This window comes from Mauremys reevesii, linkage group 18 (assembly GCF_016161935.1).
Source record: "Mauremys reevesii isolate NIE-2019 linkage group 18, ASM1616193v1, whole genome shotgun sequence".
NCBI classification, from domain to species: domain Eukaryota; kingdom Metazoa; phylum Chordata; order Testudines; family Geoemydidae; genus Mauremys; species Mauremys reevesii.
In genome coordinates, this window is record NC_052640.1 from 24,915,054 (window position 1) to 24,931,960 (window position 16,907).

The window sequence follows — 16,907 nt, forward strand, 5'->3', positions numbered from 1 at the left end:
CTTAAAAGAGCCTGAGGTTTGTTTGTTTAGATGCACCCAACCCTTAAAGACCCTGTAGATTCTACATTGGGCTCATTTTGGTTACAGGGAAAATGGTACCCTGTTTGCTCTTTTCAGAAACTGTCACCTATTTAATTTTGCCAAGTTCTAATTGTTCTTATGGATCAGAGTTCCCAGATCAAAATGCTCAGGGCTTAGCTAAAACCTATAAACAAGAATTTCCCTTCCTTTTGTCTCAACTGGATAAGCCAGCCTGACATGTGAACTACAACACCGGACCCCTTGCCCCACCCTGCAATAGTACGTTGCCTTGGGGTGAGGAAGAAGACACCCTATGTGGAGCTGTTCCAAGTTTTTCAAACTAAGCATCAAAGCAGTAACCTTCTGGCTTGGAGGTGAGAAAACGATCCCCCCAGGCAAAACTTCTGTGTTGAGGGGATAGTAAGCATCAGGCTCATAAAACAATATTTGCAGAGGGGCAAAAAAGAACACAGAGGGAAGGAAAAAAGAGACTCTTATTAGCTGCAAAATAAGCCCTTTCGATCACAATCTCTGACAGGGAACAGTGCCATTTGGGCGGTAAATCATTGTGGCCCATTGAGATACCTGTGCTGATAAAGAGCCTATGACAGACAGGACAGGGAAGAGGTTCAGGGCAGCTCGCAGGGAAAACCTTTCTTTCCACACACACGTACCAGCAAAGGCAGCAGGAGCAGGTAGAGACAGGTAGTGCTGAGCTCAAGCTCAAGAGAGTGAAATCAGGGGTTCAGTCCCCCACTCGTTCAAATGATATGACAAAGCCCTTCCCCAAATAGAGAAGAGGAAAGACCTTTGCAGTCCTTATTTTGGGGGATAAGGGTCCCCTCAATTTAGGAACTCCCACTCTATTCCTCTTAGCTTTTTCACATCCTCCCAAAATAGCTTTAACCTGCCCTTTAAATGGCCAAGACCATAACAGGGTTCAAAAAAGAACTAGATAAATTCATGGAGGATAGATCCATCAATGGCTATTAGCCAGGATGGGCAGAGATGGTGTCCGTAGTCTCTGTTTGCCCGAAGCTGGGAAAGGGCGACAGGGGATGGATCACTTGATGATTTCCTAGTCTGTTCATTTCCTCTGGGGCACCTGGCACTGGCCACTGTCAGAAGACAGGATTCTGGGCTAGATGGACCTTTGGTCTGACCCAGTAGGTCTGTTCTTATGTAAAGCTCCGTGGCTGATCACAAGCTCTAAAAAGTAATGGGGTGAGGGAAGAGAAGGAGGCAGACCACACAGCCCTTTTGTGGGGCAGACTAGATAGAAGAGCCCTTCTCTAATGCTAACTGAGTAAGACTGGTGGGCATAAATGCTACGTACACTGAAGGACATTACATGGAACTTCGAGAAGACATTTGAGCTGAAGGTAGAGAAGAAACAAATTGGTGGAGCTGTTGAGAGTTTGGCGAGATGGCAAAAATAAAGAACCCAGCTAATGGCTTGTTTAAATAGGTCACAACAAGCCACGGAGCTGACAGACTGAATTCAGAATGGAGTCCCAATGACTAAGCTTGTGTAATTTACATCCTCTTCCTGCCCCATCTTTGCACCAACTTAGACTCCTTTACATAACTGAGTGTGAACATAACCGACAGGGGCGGCTCTAGAGCCCAGCAGGGCAAGCACCCGCCTGGGGCGGCCCTTTCCTGGGGGGGCGGCAGATTGGGCCGGTGGACCTGCCGCAGTCATGCCTGCGGGAGGTCCACCGGAGCCCCGGGACGACCGGAGCTGCCGCAGGCATGACTGCGGACGGTTCGCTGGTCCCGCGGCTCGGCTGGACCTCCCGCAGGCATGACTGCGGCAGCTCAAGCGGAGCCGCCGGACCAGCGAACCGTCCGCAGCTGCGGGAGGTCCAGCTGAGCCGCGCGACCAGCGGACCCTCCGCAGTCATGGCCGCGGCAGGTCCGCTGCTCCCGCGGCTCGGGGGCGCCTCCCGGGCATGATTGCTTGGGGCGGCCAAATTTGTAGAGCCGCCCCGATAACCGACCTTATATGCAACCTCTGTTTGGGCCCCAGAGCTTAACGGAGTCTAATTTCTTGTAATGTACATGCTGGGGGGCCACAGAGCAGGGTGGATAAGCAGGAAAAGCAGCTGGCTGAAGTGTGTAAGTGGCTGAATGTTCCTTGCTATCCCCTCTTTTCTGGACCACATGTAAGTTGCACAAACTTAGACTTCTTTAATGGGCCAAATTCAGAAGAGTTCTGCTATGGAGTTTGTTACACATCAGTACATGGGTAATAGTCTGAGGGAAGCTGGGCCAAATTTTCTGTTCTCAAGCTAGCCCTCATGCAGTAATAGAGGGGAAGGGCAGTGGGGGCTTGAAGCCATGTTTATGCCTCCCATGTTGTTTGTCCAGCCCTCGAGCTGTTGCAGCTGAGTGTAAATTGTAACAGCCTGCTAGGGGTTGTTCCATAGCCAATGTTTAGAAGCACTCCAGCAGCATCCTCTCCCACATCCCCACCGTACCCCGTATGCCAAGGCCAGAAGTGAGGCCAGCATAGAGCTGTTCTGGCAGCTTTGCACAATAGTGAGAACCTCCGTCTACTGGGGATAGACCCACAGAACCATCTCCATCAGTTTTATGGGGCCTTTTTAGCCACTGGAGTGGCACAGAGGGGCCAAAACAGACTGAAGAGTCTTGCCTTCCAAGTCTAAGTTGGTATACCTTACATAGAGGCCTAGAAGTAGGTGTAAATTAAACCAGTTTAGATTTCCTTCCAAATTTGCCCAATATACCCAACCAGAAGAGTCAACTACGCAAGAAAGAAGCAACAAGCTTATCATTCCCCTCTTTATCATCCCTGCGGTCTCCCCTTTATTGGTCCTAGTAACCTTCCCACCTTGCCTCAAACTTCTATATCCCTATTCTCTTGTGTTAGCTACTGACCAGGCTAACCCTGCATACCCATGCTAGGCAGTGATTTATTTGTGAAATTCCCACGTGTCCTGGGAAGAGACACACAGGTCTTGAAGCAGCAGATTGAGCTAAAGATAGTGTCCTAATATATTTAGCAAATATATAGGAAAAAAAGAAAGAAAAGGAAAATCTTGGGATGGGACTACCTGGCTAGTACAGAAAGCTTGGAAGGGGATTTCCTGACTTCTACTATAAATAAATCACCAGCACCAGAAGCAGCACTAACTAGGCACTAGGACTTTCCCCAGGAAGTGGTCACCCTTATTGTGTTCCCAGGAACCGTTCTAACCCAAGGCTTCTAACCTTAACAGTGCAGTGTCTCAAAACTCCTTATTTGGAGGGGATGAGGGAGAAAAGAATAATTTACATCACTTGCTGCTCATTAACAGAAAGGACTCCCAATTCTACTTTATGCTAGCACCTACTACTCTTGGGTTTTGGTACCCAACCTGATTCAATGGCTACTCATATCCAGGCTGTTTTACCTTTGCAGATCTTCTACTGAAGAGCCAATGCACAGAGTAGGAACCTGCTGTTGGTGTCCTGGGCCTTGCATCATGCTTTCAGACGGCTGTAGCTCCAATAATTAGCTTTTTGATTGAATGAGATCTCCCGCTCTCCTCATTAATTCTGATTCTTCCCCCCCAACCCCATATCAAGGCATGTGCAAAAATTTCTACTATCATCATTGGAGAAACTCTACTTCCTAACTTTTTGGAGGGGTTGGAGCATGGTACTGATTGACTGCTGCATTTCAATCTTTCTCCAGTCCACTCCTCTTGGGTGAGCCACCAGTGCTGGGCATCTCATCTTGTCCTGACACCATGAGTAGATTTGCAGAACTCAGAGCCAGAGAAGAGCCAAAACTAGAAACTTAAATTTAACTCTTTGGAATTTCAAGGGTAATGGTGTAGAGTTTGGATACAAATCCCTACGCTCAAATAGGTTTTTATTCTGGGTTGGATCCAAAGTCTGAAAGAGCCTATTTTGGCCCAAGTTGGTAGACTTCCACCATTTCTGCCACCCATGTTGCAACATCCCTACCCTTCTGGGGGGGAAATCTCCCAAGAACACCTAGGCGGACCACTGGTCTGTTTCTATATGACAATTCTGAACTTGAACTCAAGCCCTAATTCAGACTTGAAACCAAAACCCAGCAGAACCTTTACCGGAAGTAAACATCTATTTAACTGTTAGGTAGGTACAGTTCACAGGAACCAAATGTACTCTCTTAGGTGTTTCTGTAGCACCTATCGCAATAGCATGTGCACATAAAGGCGTACTGCACTTAACGTTTTTAGGAGTCTGCTGACTGCTGGAGGCAGCTATCATTCTTGGCTCTGGACTGGGCACCTGTCAGTGGTTAGTGTAATATCCTGGTAAGATCCTCTCTGTATCTGATCCAGGATATTACACATAATACTTTTAAGACCCAGTTCTTGCTGGGACAGGACATTTTGAGAACTATTATTCACGGAGCCATGCTCTACAGAACAATAGCTGAATTCCTGCTCCAATGAGCCTCCCCTCTAATTAGTTCTATGCTGAATCTCATCCTGAATGGATGAGTTCAATAAAGCTAATTCTTCTTTCTATGTTATTCTATTTAGACTGTCTTCATACTTATCAGTGCACAACAAACTGTTAGAGCTCTGTAAAATAATAATGAGACTTATCTTTTAGAATATCAGTTTCTGACTTCTGATGCTTAAGGTCACAACACTTAAAACAGACTTTTTGCTCATCGATTAGCGTGCCACATACAGGTTTTTTGGGTTTACTGTATCCAAACTGCAGAACAGTAGTGCAAAGAAATGCAGAGGAAAAACAATGCAAGGGAGTGTCCATCCAGTTGGAGCTACTCAGTGACACAGCCCTTGACTTGAGCTCTAAGGGTCTGATTTGTAAAGGTATGTAGGTGCCCAATAATGCAGATAGCCACCAGGATTGGGAGTTAGGTGCTTCTGAAAATCCCACTGGGCGCCTATCTGCATCCTTAGAGCCAAATTTGTAAAGGTATTTTAAGTGCTTCCCATCCTACTTCCAATGACTGTAAACTAACAGTTTACTTTTAACTGGATTATGTCCTTGTTTAACTGGCAAGGTGTGTATATAGACAACTTCTTCAAACCAGAGAGACAGAGCTATGGGAATGAGCCAGGGTAACCGGAATGTTGAATATTAAAATAAAAATAAAACAGTGCAGTGATTTTTATATGCTATAAAGTCCTATCCATTAGCAGTAGAACTCTTCCCTCTCCTTCTATATCTGCTGCACTAGATATGTGTAGAGACAACAGCACTGTCTACTGTGTTGCAACATCCTCTGAGGAATGCAAGTTGAAGCACTTGGGCATCAGGTTATAGCATAGGGAGTGACTAGTGCAGTGGGATGAGTTCCTGCAGAAAACACTGTGTGGTGTGTGTGTGTGTAAAATAACAAGTTCAAATAATTTAAAATTAAAAAGCTAAAGACTCTTTTCCCACCATTCCTGGGTTAGCAACACACACAGAGACACTCTCATGTACACTCTGAGTCTCACTCACAGCCTCTCTCATGTGGTAGTCACCATCAAAAAGTCACTTACCCACCATTCCCCACACTGAAGAATCTGGGGCACTGTAATCATGTCTTCTTCTAACCTTAGGGAAATACAGTGTGTCAGGTAGTCATGTATAATAACTGTGGGGAAATGCTGGCTTTTTAAAATGTGACCTTAATCAAACAGATTCTCTCTCTCTCTCACACACACACACACACACACACACACACACACACACACAATCAGAGCGACAGAGTCTAGTTTTCAGACTCAGGCAACTGAAGGGAGAGACCTTAATGTGCATGTAGTTGCTTAAATATCAGTTTTAGGCATCTATTTATCTAACCATCCTGCTTTGAAGGTGTTGAAATTTGAAAACTGGGCTTACACACTCATGGATACAATCAGGCTCCAATTTCTCTCTGCTAGCCTCCGAGACACATGTGTGCACACATCATCTCTCACATACCATCAGTCTCTCTCTATCATACACATACTCTCCCATAGACCCTCAGAGTCAGCATCGGGTGCAGAGAAGAGTTCTCCACAAAGCTTCCCCAAGGTCAGAATGCAGACCAGCTTCCCTTCCCCCCCCCCACCCCCCCCGCGGCATCTCTTACGTGTCTCAGCAGAGTACAATGCTCCACCGTTCTGACAGGCTGGCAGTTCATCACCCAGATGAAAGACTCTGATCTCCCCTGTTTGTCAGCAGAGCTGTCACAGGTGAGATTTTGCAGATTTCCGTAGGCAGGTGAATTACAGAGTCAAACGTTACTCCAGGGCAGAGACTGGGCCTGGAAGAAGGGGGCAGGGCATGTACGTTTAGAATTTCTTCACGTTTTCAAGATGCCTCAGACCTGACGCCTGGGGCTTCTGACTAGCTGTTGCCCATGGCTGCACTGCCGGGAGAGGCCTATGGGACAGTGGTTTTTAGAATTCTCCTGTAGATTACTGGGGACCCCAGTTCATTTGTTGGGTTATGCAGCAGTTTCTCAGCCCTGGAAGCTACAGGTTGAAGTGTTTACATTAAGGCATCCTCAGGGCCTGAAAACTTCATCCACCCATCTCAAGTAGGAAGTTTTCCTGAGCAAGTGCCCTTAACTTCTACATGATCCAAGCTTTCATATAAAAATAATTAAGGGCCTAGGCCCTATGGGCATGAAGAACATCTTCTAAACATCAGCCAAGTGCAACAGATGCTGTGCTGTCTGCCGGAGCCTTCAGACAGACACTCCAGAACAGATTCTTCCCAAGATGTCCCAGTGAAAACTGAAAAGACTGGTCAGTTTTCACTGGTGCTGTTCAGAACTCTACTGGCAGCACTGAAACCGACAAGAATCAGGTCATTTTCAGTTTGCTGCTGCTTGGGAAAGCTATGAGCAGCAGCAGAGGAAGGCACTGGAGCTATTCAGGGAGGAGGGTGGCTCACAGAGAGGAAACAGATAGTGAAGATAAATCCAGAAAAGATACATCATAACTGATCATAAAAGAGAAGAGGTGCAGATACCAGGAGGGCAAAGCCGCTATAATAAAAGCAAGAGAGTTGTAAGTAGAGCTGGTCAAATGGTATTTGATTAATATATTTAATTTCCCTGGCATTCTTTGAATAATTTATTTGATAAATACATTTTTTTTTAAAACTGACTCTATAGCTGGTCAAACACTATCTGGCAAATATAGTATTCAACCAATGAGTGAGATTCATCAGATAATATATTCAAACCCCCTCTCCTGGTATTCAGACAGGATATTTACATAGTAGTATATTACATTTTGGAAGGGAAAAAACTTATTACATAGGAAGATGACGGACAACATACCAGTTAAATGCAGTTCACACTAAACTGATTGTGGTGCGGTAGTACAGGCACGGGCACAGGAGCAAGACTAGGGGGCGGGAGGAGAGTTTTTTTTCCCAGCTGAAAAGGTAAACCACAAAATACACCAACGAGGCACCATCAGGATCCCTCCACTGTCCAAGAGTAGCTATGTGGTTTCTGAGGAAGCCAAAATTATTTTCTCACAAGCCTCCTATTTGACAACTCTTCATTTTCCAGCCTTGGTGGTAGGTCATATTTCATATGCATGGAATGACGGATTGGTGTTGATCACAACAGAGTAATTTAAAACCCACTGCCAAATTCTCAGTACAGGAACTGTCCCGTAATAAGGGAGCCATGTTCTAACCCTATTAAATAAGTATTCTAACAAATCTGAGCACTTCATGAGTGTCCCTATGATGCACATGTATTTTCTATTGCTTTGTCCAGTCAACTAACTCAAGCAATGAGGCTTCCACCCCTTGTAATCCTGAGCTTCGATGCTTATCATCCCCATTGCCTGTTTTAGAGGAGAACATAATATTCTCCAATGACATCCTTTAGCAGCAGTTACAGCATCAAGCTGCAAACTAAAATTCTGATGTGAAAGTTCCACCCTGCTAATGCCAGCAAGGTCTGCCAAAGAATAATAAGCTAGCGGGACTGGAGAAGTTCAGTTTCTTCCTGCAGGGAGCTGTGAACAGGGGGGAAGTGATGGTGCTGTGTTTATGCACAGCAGAGTGTGCAGCCATGTTTTTGATTTTCTTATTGAGAAATAACTCACCCAGCTGGAATATCTAGGAATGTGTCCTGGAAATGCTCACGCATACAGGAACGTTAGCTGTGGCATCATCCTCAGCAATACCATTTCCCAAAGGTAGTGCAGCTCGGGAGCAATGATGTATTCTCAAACTTCAGACTCACGAGAATAAACATCCAATCTTCCAAAGCATCGTTTATACATAGGGCCCTAACAAATTCATGGTCCACTGAGGTCGAGTTCACGGTCACAGGATTTTAATAATTGTAAATTTCATAATTTCAGATATTTAAATCTGAAATTTCAGTGTTGTAACTTTGGGATATTGACCCAAAAGGAGGTTGTGTGTGTGTGGGGGGGTGTCACGTGGTTATTGTAGGGGGGTTGCCAGCAGCAGCACAGAAGTAAGGATGGCATGGTATGGTATTGCCACCCTTACTTCTGCGCTGCTGACTTCAGAGCTGGATACTTGGCCAGCAATTGCCACTCTCCGGCCACCCAGCTCTGAAGGTAGCATGGTATGGTATTGCCACCCTTACTTCTGCACTGTTGCTGGTGGGGGGGCACTGCCCTCAGAGCTGGACGCCTGGCCAACAGATGCTGCTCTTTGTCCACCCAGCTCTGAAGGCAGCACAGAAGTAAGGGTGGTGATACTGTGATTCCCCCTACAATAACATTGCAACACACACACACCCGCAACCTCCTTTTGGGTCAGGGCTGGTCTGCCCCATGAAATCTGTATAGAATAGGGTAAGAATACACAAGACCAACTTTCACGGTCCCTGATGCATTTTTCACAGCCATGAATTTAGTAGGGCCCTATTTATACACAAAGGAATTGCCAGACTGAACCAAACCAGTGGTCCACATAGCCCCAGTTGGCTGTCTGTGACAGTGGCCAGCCCCAGCTGCTTCAGAGGAAAGGCAAGCAATCGAGCATTAGCCACTAGGGATAACCTGCCCCCAGGAAAAGTTCTCCCTAATCCCTTATAATTAGAGATTGGCTTGCTCCCTGAGCCACCAGGGTCATCAAACATCATGTAAGGTGTGTGTGTGTGGCGGGGGGGGGATTGTGTTGGCGTGCTCTTCTTTATAATACCTGCCCTAATGCTTGTCTGGGCAGGTTTCATCCCCTGTACCCAAAACTATTGGCTGAAGTTTCCTTAGAGTTTGCAGGAAGGCTTTTTGCATGTCCTACCCAAACAGAATGCTGATGCTGGGATTCAGGAGAGGGCAGTGCTCTCACTGCCTACCAGCGCAAGCTTCCAAACAGCACTACATAGCCCTAACTTTCGGAAGCGCTCCTCAGTTTTCACAGCGCACAGACCGATAGCCAAGCATAGCAAGCTCACACTGAAACTCCACGATGGGTGGCAATGGTGCATCTGGATGGGGCGTCTGGTTTCTGAGCCAAGAGGCAGAAGCGGGACCCCAAGGAAAGGCTCTATCCCTGACCCCCTTTGCCCTCCCTTCTTCTGATCTTTATTGGGCCGTCTGCCTTGTAGCATCAAAGGCAAGAACAGGCCCGTGATTTGTCCTACAACAGCTCTATAAAAAACATAATTGCCCAATAACCCTCTGTCTGCAAAACAAGCCATCTTCCTGTTTCTTCTCTCATAAAGACTATTTGACAAGCCTGTTCCATCAGCTTATAAAAACCTCGAGAGAGTTGCCTTAACCTTCCTTGAAAAGAAACCTTGGAGAAAAGCAAAACAGAGGCAAACCCACTCCCCCACCACCCACACCCTGAACTATCTGCAAAACCACTATAGCAAGTAAATATGCAAAGCACTGAAGAAGATATCTATGCCATCCATTGATGTTACTCAAAAGAATGGCTTCTTCCTGAGGCGAGGGGGAAATGGAATTTGTGGAGTCAGAAATGTCCTGTACCTCTAAGCTTCCAACTCAGACAGACCGACAGACAGACACCAAACAGAGTGTGGTGTTAAAGTACAGTGGCCGGAAGAGAGATTGTATAAAAATGACGCTGTGAGGAGGGAATAATTAAAGGGAACCAATAGTTTCCAGATCAAGTTTATAAAGTTAAAAGATTCTTTTTTTTTTTTTACGTTGAAACACTGGAAACCCAACCTGGGATCTGAACTTCCAGGTGTTGTTTTCCACTTCCTTACATCCTCCCCAGGAAGAAAGTTTCTGCAGGACTGGCAGACTAAAGTGATTCATCCGTTAGCCATACAGCGTGGTTGTTGATACAAATTGCTCATATAGGTGCCCTCAGTGTAACTTAGGGAGCTGGCTCATTGGGCTTCATTGATTTGAGTGAAGTTACTCCAAATTTACACTGGTGTAACAAAGATCTGAAACCATGTCACTAATGGCTTCATCTAATGAGAAGGCAGTTCTAGCTATAAAAGAAAAATGCAGCTTTTAAAACATAATTCACTTTTTAGTCCATTTGTTCCTGAAGGGATAAAACTTTTATCAGTAAACAAAGGTCACCTATCCAGCAACCGGTTTGATTGGTACAGATTCTATTTAGCATCATTTTAATGTACTTCTAACAATTAAGATCTGATGTGTGATACTCTGCACTGAGATGCAGACTCTCAGGGCCAATGACTGAACAGGGAAAATATCTGAATATTGCCTTTTTATTTAGTCATTACTTTTTAGACACAAATAGTGCTTTGACACCCATAGGAATGATTGTTTTGGAGTTTGCTCCTGTCCAATTGAAGTCAAATAGGAGCTTTCCCAGTAACTTCAGTGGATGCAGGATCAGGCCGTAGATAAACAAATAGGTAATTTATGCCTCTGTCTTTGTCTCTAATTTATCTTTATTTCTCTGGGCCAAATCTTGATGTTTTTACTCTGTCTTCACTCAGTCAAGACTATCATTGAAGTCGATGGGAGCTTTACTGAACAAGAACTGAGTTATTAAAACTTTGGGCAAAGTTCTGATTTCAAGATACATAGATAACTGTACTGACATTAATGGAAATATTCTGGATTTACCCCAGAATAGCTGTGATTGGAATGTGGTCTCACAATTCTTGGTAACCAGCTAACCAATTCAAAATGGAGACAATACCAAGGATGACGGATCCAGAGTTTTTATATGCCTTAAAAATGATAAACAGCATCTTCTATGACACTGTCCTGATCTTTCAGAGGAAAAAAACCCAAACCTCATCTCTCCTCCTGCAAGGTGAAAGCGGCAACACAACTATTCTGGATCAAAGTGCGCACACACACACGGCGAACACTGGGTTTGCAGTAATTCTCCCTGTTTCTGTCTACTCCCTTCTGACAAGCTGGACACACACACACTCCTTACCTAATATGCTCAGGAGAGAAAGGTTCTTGAGAACTGGTGATCCACAAGAACAGGGTAGACACTAGGTATGTGCACACCTATATTTCCAAACAATAGCATGCAGGTCTCTTTAGTATCATTCACTGAGCTGGTGTCATTTACCAATAGCATCACACCTTAGCAACAGGGTAACCAACACTGGAATTTAACTGCTAGGAAGGGGCTCATTTTCATTTAGTTTGTCCACCAGTGTTCAGAGGTACCAGGGCAACTTTCTCAAGCTCAGCCCTGGCATAGTTACAGCACTGCTGGCAAACTAAACAAAATTCATCAGCCATATTTTGTGAGAAATGCAATATGTAGGAGGAAATGTTTCAAGTGAACTAAATTTACTCCTGGCGGGATTCTGCGCCACTGCGCATGTGCAGAATTCATGTCCCCTTCAAATTTCTTTGCTTCCCTGCAGAAAAATGACTTTTTGACAGGGACGCTGCAAGAGCAGTCACACACCACTCCCTAGCTGCACAGGTACATCGTTTCAGGAATCCAGAGCAGCCAGTGGAGAGGTAAATCACCGCAGGGCTGGGGACACCCCAGGCAGCGGCTCCTACCCTGAGCCAAGATCAGCTGCTAGTCCCGGCTGGGCTGGAGAGGACAGGACTTCCTTTTTCCCAGCAAGGAGTGGCTGGGGCTGTGTCAGACCCACCCCCAGAAACCTCCCCCAACCAGGGGCGGCTCTAGGCACCAGCAAAACAAGCTGGTGCCTAGGGCGGCAAAATGTAGGGGGCGTCCCCTGCCGCCGGGGAGGGCGGGAGTCTGGGCCGGCGGACCTGCCGCCGTCATGGCTGCGGCAGGTCGACCGGAGCCCGGGATGAGTGGACCTGCCGCAGGCATGACTGCGGAGGGGGCGCTCGTCCCGCGGCTCGGCTGGACCTCCCGCAGGCATGACTGCGGCAGGTCAACCGGAGCCGCGGGACCACGGCACCCGCCGCAGTCATGCCTGCGGCAGGTCCACTCGTCCCGGGTTCCGGTCGACCTGCCGCAGCGGGAGCTCAACCGGAGCTGTGGGAAGAAGGGACCCGCCGCAGGACCGGGGAAGGGCGGCGCAGCGCACCGCGCTGCTTGGGGCAGCGTGATTTCTAGAGCCGCCCCTGCCCCCAACTGCAGGAAGCTCAGTGTCCTCCCCTGCTTCCTGCCCCCATCACTCCTCAGCTGCGGGGGGGAGGGGTCACTCTATGGAGAGCTGCTCCCCCATCCGCCCAACCCTCATGCATCTGGACCTCCCATACCCAGACACTCCTGGCACACCTCACCCTGTACACCCAGAACCCACCTAGCCCTCCATACCCAAACCCCACCCCATTGAACCTCAACCCCTATATCTGGAGCCTCCTACACCCAGACCCCCTGCCTCCAGACCCCCACCCCTGCACCCAGACCACCACCCCCCACTGAACTCCCTGCACTCAAACCCCCACCCTGACAAGCCCCATCCCCCGGCACCACCCTGAGCCCCCACATCCAGCTCACCATACCACTGATCCCCAACTAGATGCACCCAGATTCCCATCCCACCAAGCCTCACTCCCCCAGCACCCAGACCCCCCTGCTGAGAGCCCCCACACCTATACCCCTCCACTGAGCCCCAACTACTTTCACATGGAAGCCCCTGCAGAGTCCCATTGCCCCTGCACCCCGCTCCCCCCCCCAACAAGCCTCTGTGCATCCAGATCCCCCCCGACCCACCTAGACCCTTCACGGAGCAGCCTGCACCCAGATTGTCCCACATGATCCTCTCACCCCACACCTGGATCCCCCTCTCACTGAACCACTCCACACATGGATCCTGCCTGGTTGAGCCTGCCTGCCCGCCCTACACCTGGAGCGCCTTGGACAGAGGGGCAGGGCCTCAGGGTTTTTCTGGGGCAGGGGCATGCCCAGGCCTTGTACTGTGTCAGGGTTGGGTGCAGCCTCACCACTGAATCTGTGTCCTGCGGGGGGGCGGGGTGTGCTGCAGGGTGATCTCCCACCTTCATGCAACAAGTTGCCTGTGCACCCCCCTGCCATGCTGGAGCCTCTGCATTTATTTATTTACAAATCAAACTTGCAAATATTTTGTGCAGAATTTTTAGGCGCAGAATGCCCTCGGGAGTATAAATTAACTAGTCCCATGAATTCTGTGCTGGGCTATATGAAGCCAGTTCAGTTCATAACATCTTTACGTTTATTTATTTTTAAAGGATGAGAATGGCAAAAGTTGGGCATTCGTTGGTCTTGCCACAATAAAGATGGCTGTGAGTTAAATAAAAGAAAACCCATGCCTGGTTTAGGTTGATCATAGCCAATAGACTCTAGAACATACACTCACACACTTTCCCTGCTCCCTTGGATACTCAAATCCAAATGATGTCTGTTTGAATGAATGAATGAAATTATCCTGCTCCTAGAATTACCAATGAAATGAAAATACCAAGTGAGTCCTTTGCTCACTTGTGACTGTTCAAATTCTCAAACTGAAGTCAACAACAACAACTCTCTTTGTCCCCTAATTTGGTTTAGAATAACCAGTTCTCAGTGACTGTCTAAATCCTGCCCTGCTTGCAATTTAGTAACAGACACCCCCCATAAGGAGATCCCTAATCCCCACCAGCTGAATTCAATGTTCTATTCATTCCCTTCTTTCACATGGGCTTTCCAATGGTCACCAGAAGATACAGCTGCAGCCGTTCATCAAGAAATACTGAGAGAACTGAACTCATGCTGTTTTGTTCCAAGAGCAGGCACTGACAGGCTTTCCCATTTTCTGAAGGTGTGCAAAACAGGTCCCCATTCTGCAATGAGCTTCACCCAGGCACCTCACTGACCCTTAGCAGACAAAGCAGCCATATATTATTACAAGCAATAGCCCAGAATCCATATTGCAAACACACATACAAAACACTTAATTTCAAGCCAGAAAAGCCCAGCTTCTCCTACTAGAGTAAATTATCTCCCACTCACACAGGCTTTTGGGTCTCCCACCACACTCCAATTATTTGTTTTCAGGTTTTGTGCTGATGCCCAACACTGTAGTGTCTGGCTATCTTCCACATAAGGGCAATAGTGAAGTTCATCTATAACCCAATCACTTCCCAATGATCCTCCTTAATTGGCTAATATTGGGCTTCACAACCCTCCCCTCCAATCCCTAGTCATGCACTAATGCATTCTCCCTTCACTGGTTTCCCTTGATGATCTCTGTGACCTCTTCTTGCTCCATTACGCTTGTCCAAATGGACCCTTCTCTGCATCTGTCTGCAACCCTCCCATTCAGCCAAACACTTCTGCATCTGTCTTTGGAAACATACATTTTACTCCTGCTCCTTTGCACTCCGAGCATCCTGAGCACACACCATTCTTAATGCGTGTTGCCCCCTCCCTTCTCTCTGCCCCTTCAATGTTCTTTCCTGATTCCTCTTTCTCCCTTATATTAGGAGGGAGCTCTTTTCTTCCCCTTCCTCATGTATGAGAAGCAGCATCTCTCTTCTCCCATGATCCAAAGAATTCACCTGCCCAGCAGCCACAGGCTGAGTGACCTGCCCAGTCTGGGGATGCATTCCCAGAGCTCAGGGCTTTCAGGCCAGCCACTCTTATACTCTAGGATGGTTAAGAAGCAACATGGCATGCTGAGGGATCCTACTGTCACAAGCCCTGTAAAGCTGGACTGCAGCCCCTACCTAAGGTCAACGGCTGCCTGCTTTCCCTGCCCTTTCCGCTTATAGGCAGCGTGTCCCCCCCTCTCTTATATATTCCTCACCAGCTCCCCAACTCAATGCTTTCTCCTCCATCTCCTTTCCCTCATCCCTGCCCCCTCTGTTTGTTCCTTTGTGTGTTGCCACCTAGTTGAACTGTGCAGGTGGAAGGGTATAAAAATATTTGTAAAACAATTGTGTACGTGTAAGCAAACACTCGTTCTCTTTCTATACTGGTATTGGGGAAGTGACCGAGGTAGAGGAGGTACTGCATGGAGGTGAAGACCACACCATGGTCCCAGGTACGGTTCATCTCAGGGTGTGGGCATTGCTCATCCGGTCACCCCAACTCCCCTTATCCAGTCATCCCAACCCTCAGCAGCCTAGCCCCCGTCACCGCCTCTGCAACCAACCCCACATCACCACACCCCTGTTGCCCCCTTCTCCCCATTACCATCTATGAAACCTACCCCCTTGCCCCATTAACCCCTCAGCAGCCTAGCCCCCATCACACCCCCCCCATTACTGCCTCTGCAACCAACACTCCCTCACACCCATTACCGGCTCAGCAGCCTCGCCCCCCATTGCCCCCTCTGCAGCCTACCCCCTGCCCCATTACCCCTCAGGGCCCAGCCCCTCTGCAGCCTCGCCTCCAACCCCTCTCTTCAGCCTGCCCTCCTCCCCCATTACCCCTCAGCAGCCTCACCCCCATTGCCCCTCTGCAGCCTCGCCCCCGCCCCATTACCCCTCGGGGCCCAGCCCTCTGCAGCCTCGCCCCCAACCCCTCTCTTCAGCCTGCCCCCTCCTCCCCCCATTACCCCCTCAGCAGCCTCGCTCCCCCTACCTGTGACACACTCTTCCCCAGTCAAGCGCTCCTCTGCAGAGCCAGGCGGGGCGCGCCGAGCTCCCCGCTCAGCAGGGCTGGCTCGCGCCACTGCCTCGCGCCCCGCCACCCGGGGCAGTTGGAGACGCGCGTGGAGCGAGGCCTCGCAGGGCCTGGGAGGGTCGCTCGGGCGCCCTCTGCTGCCGCTGAGAGGAACTGCAGGCAGCCGCGAAACAACCCCAGGGGTGACGCTGCCTGGCGGTGGCTGCAGCGTGTGGGGTTGTTCCCATGCCCGGGAAATGGTGGGTGTGGGTGTGGGGGTGGCTGGGTGTTCACTGGGAAATGGGGTGACGCTCTGTGTGGGGGTGGGTGTTCACTGGGAAATGGGGTGACGCTGTGTGTGTGTGGGTGTGTGTGTGTTCATTGGGAAATGGGGTAACGCTCTGTGTGTGTGTGTGTGTTTACTGGGAAATGGGGTGACGCTGTGTGTGGGGGTGGGTGTTCACTCGGAAATGGGGTAACGCTGTGTGTGTGTGTTCACTGGGAAATGGGATGACGCTCTGTGTGTGTGTGTGTTCACTGGGAAATGGGATGACGCTCTGTGTGTGTGTGTGTTCACTGGGAAATGGGGTAACGCTGTGTGTGTGTGTTCACTGGGAAATGGGATGACGCTCTGTGTGTGTGTGTGTTCACTGGGAAATGGGGTAACGCTCTGTGTGTGTGTTCACTGGGAAATGGGATGACGCTCTGTGTGTGTGCGTGTTTACTGGGAAATGGGGTGACGCTGTGTGTGGGGGTGGATGTTCACTGGGAAATGGGGTAACGCTGTGTGTGCGTGTGTGTTCACTGGGAAATGGGGTAACGCTCTGTGTGTGTGTTGCTCGTTTTCCTCTAATAATAACACATCCTCTTCTGTAAACTCCAAATCCTGTTATCTCAGCAGGTTGCCCAAACCAAGCTCCGCACCTCAGACCCATAAGACTCCGCAGTGGATG

General features: G+C 48.5%; 1 long non-coding RNA gene across 1 annotated transcript in view; it reads right to left on the reverse strand.

The window, feature by feature from the left end:
* LOC120386066 overlaps window positions 1-16,195 on the reverse strand; it is a 107,878-nt gene extending 91,683 nt beyond the window's left edge. The window contains exon 1 of the long non-coding RNA XR_005589508.1: window positions 15,934-16,195. This is a non-coding gene — a long non-coding RNA (uncharacterized LOC120386066). The remainder of the gene's footprint in view (window positions 1-15,933) is intronic.
* Between the last annotated feature and the right edge of the window lie 712 nt (window positions 16,196-16,907).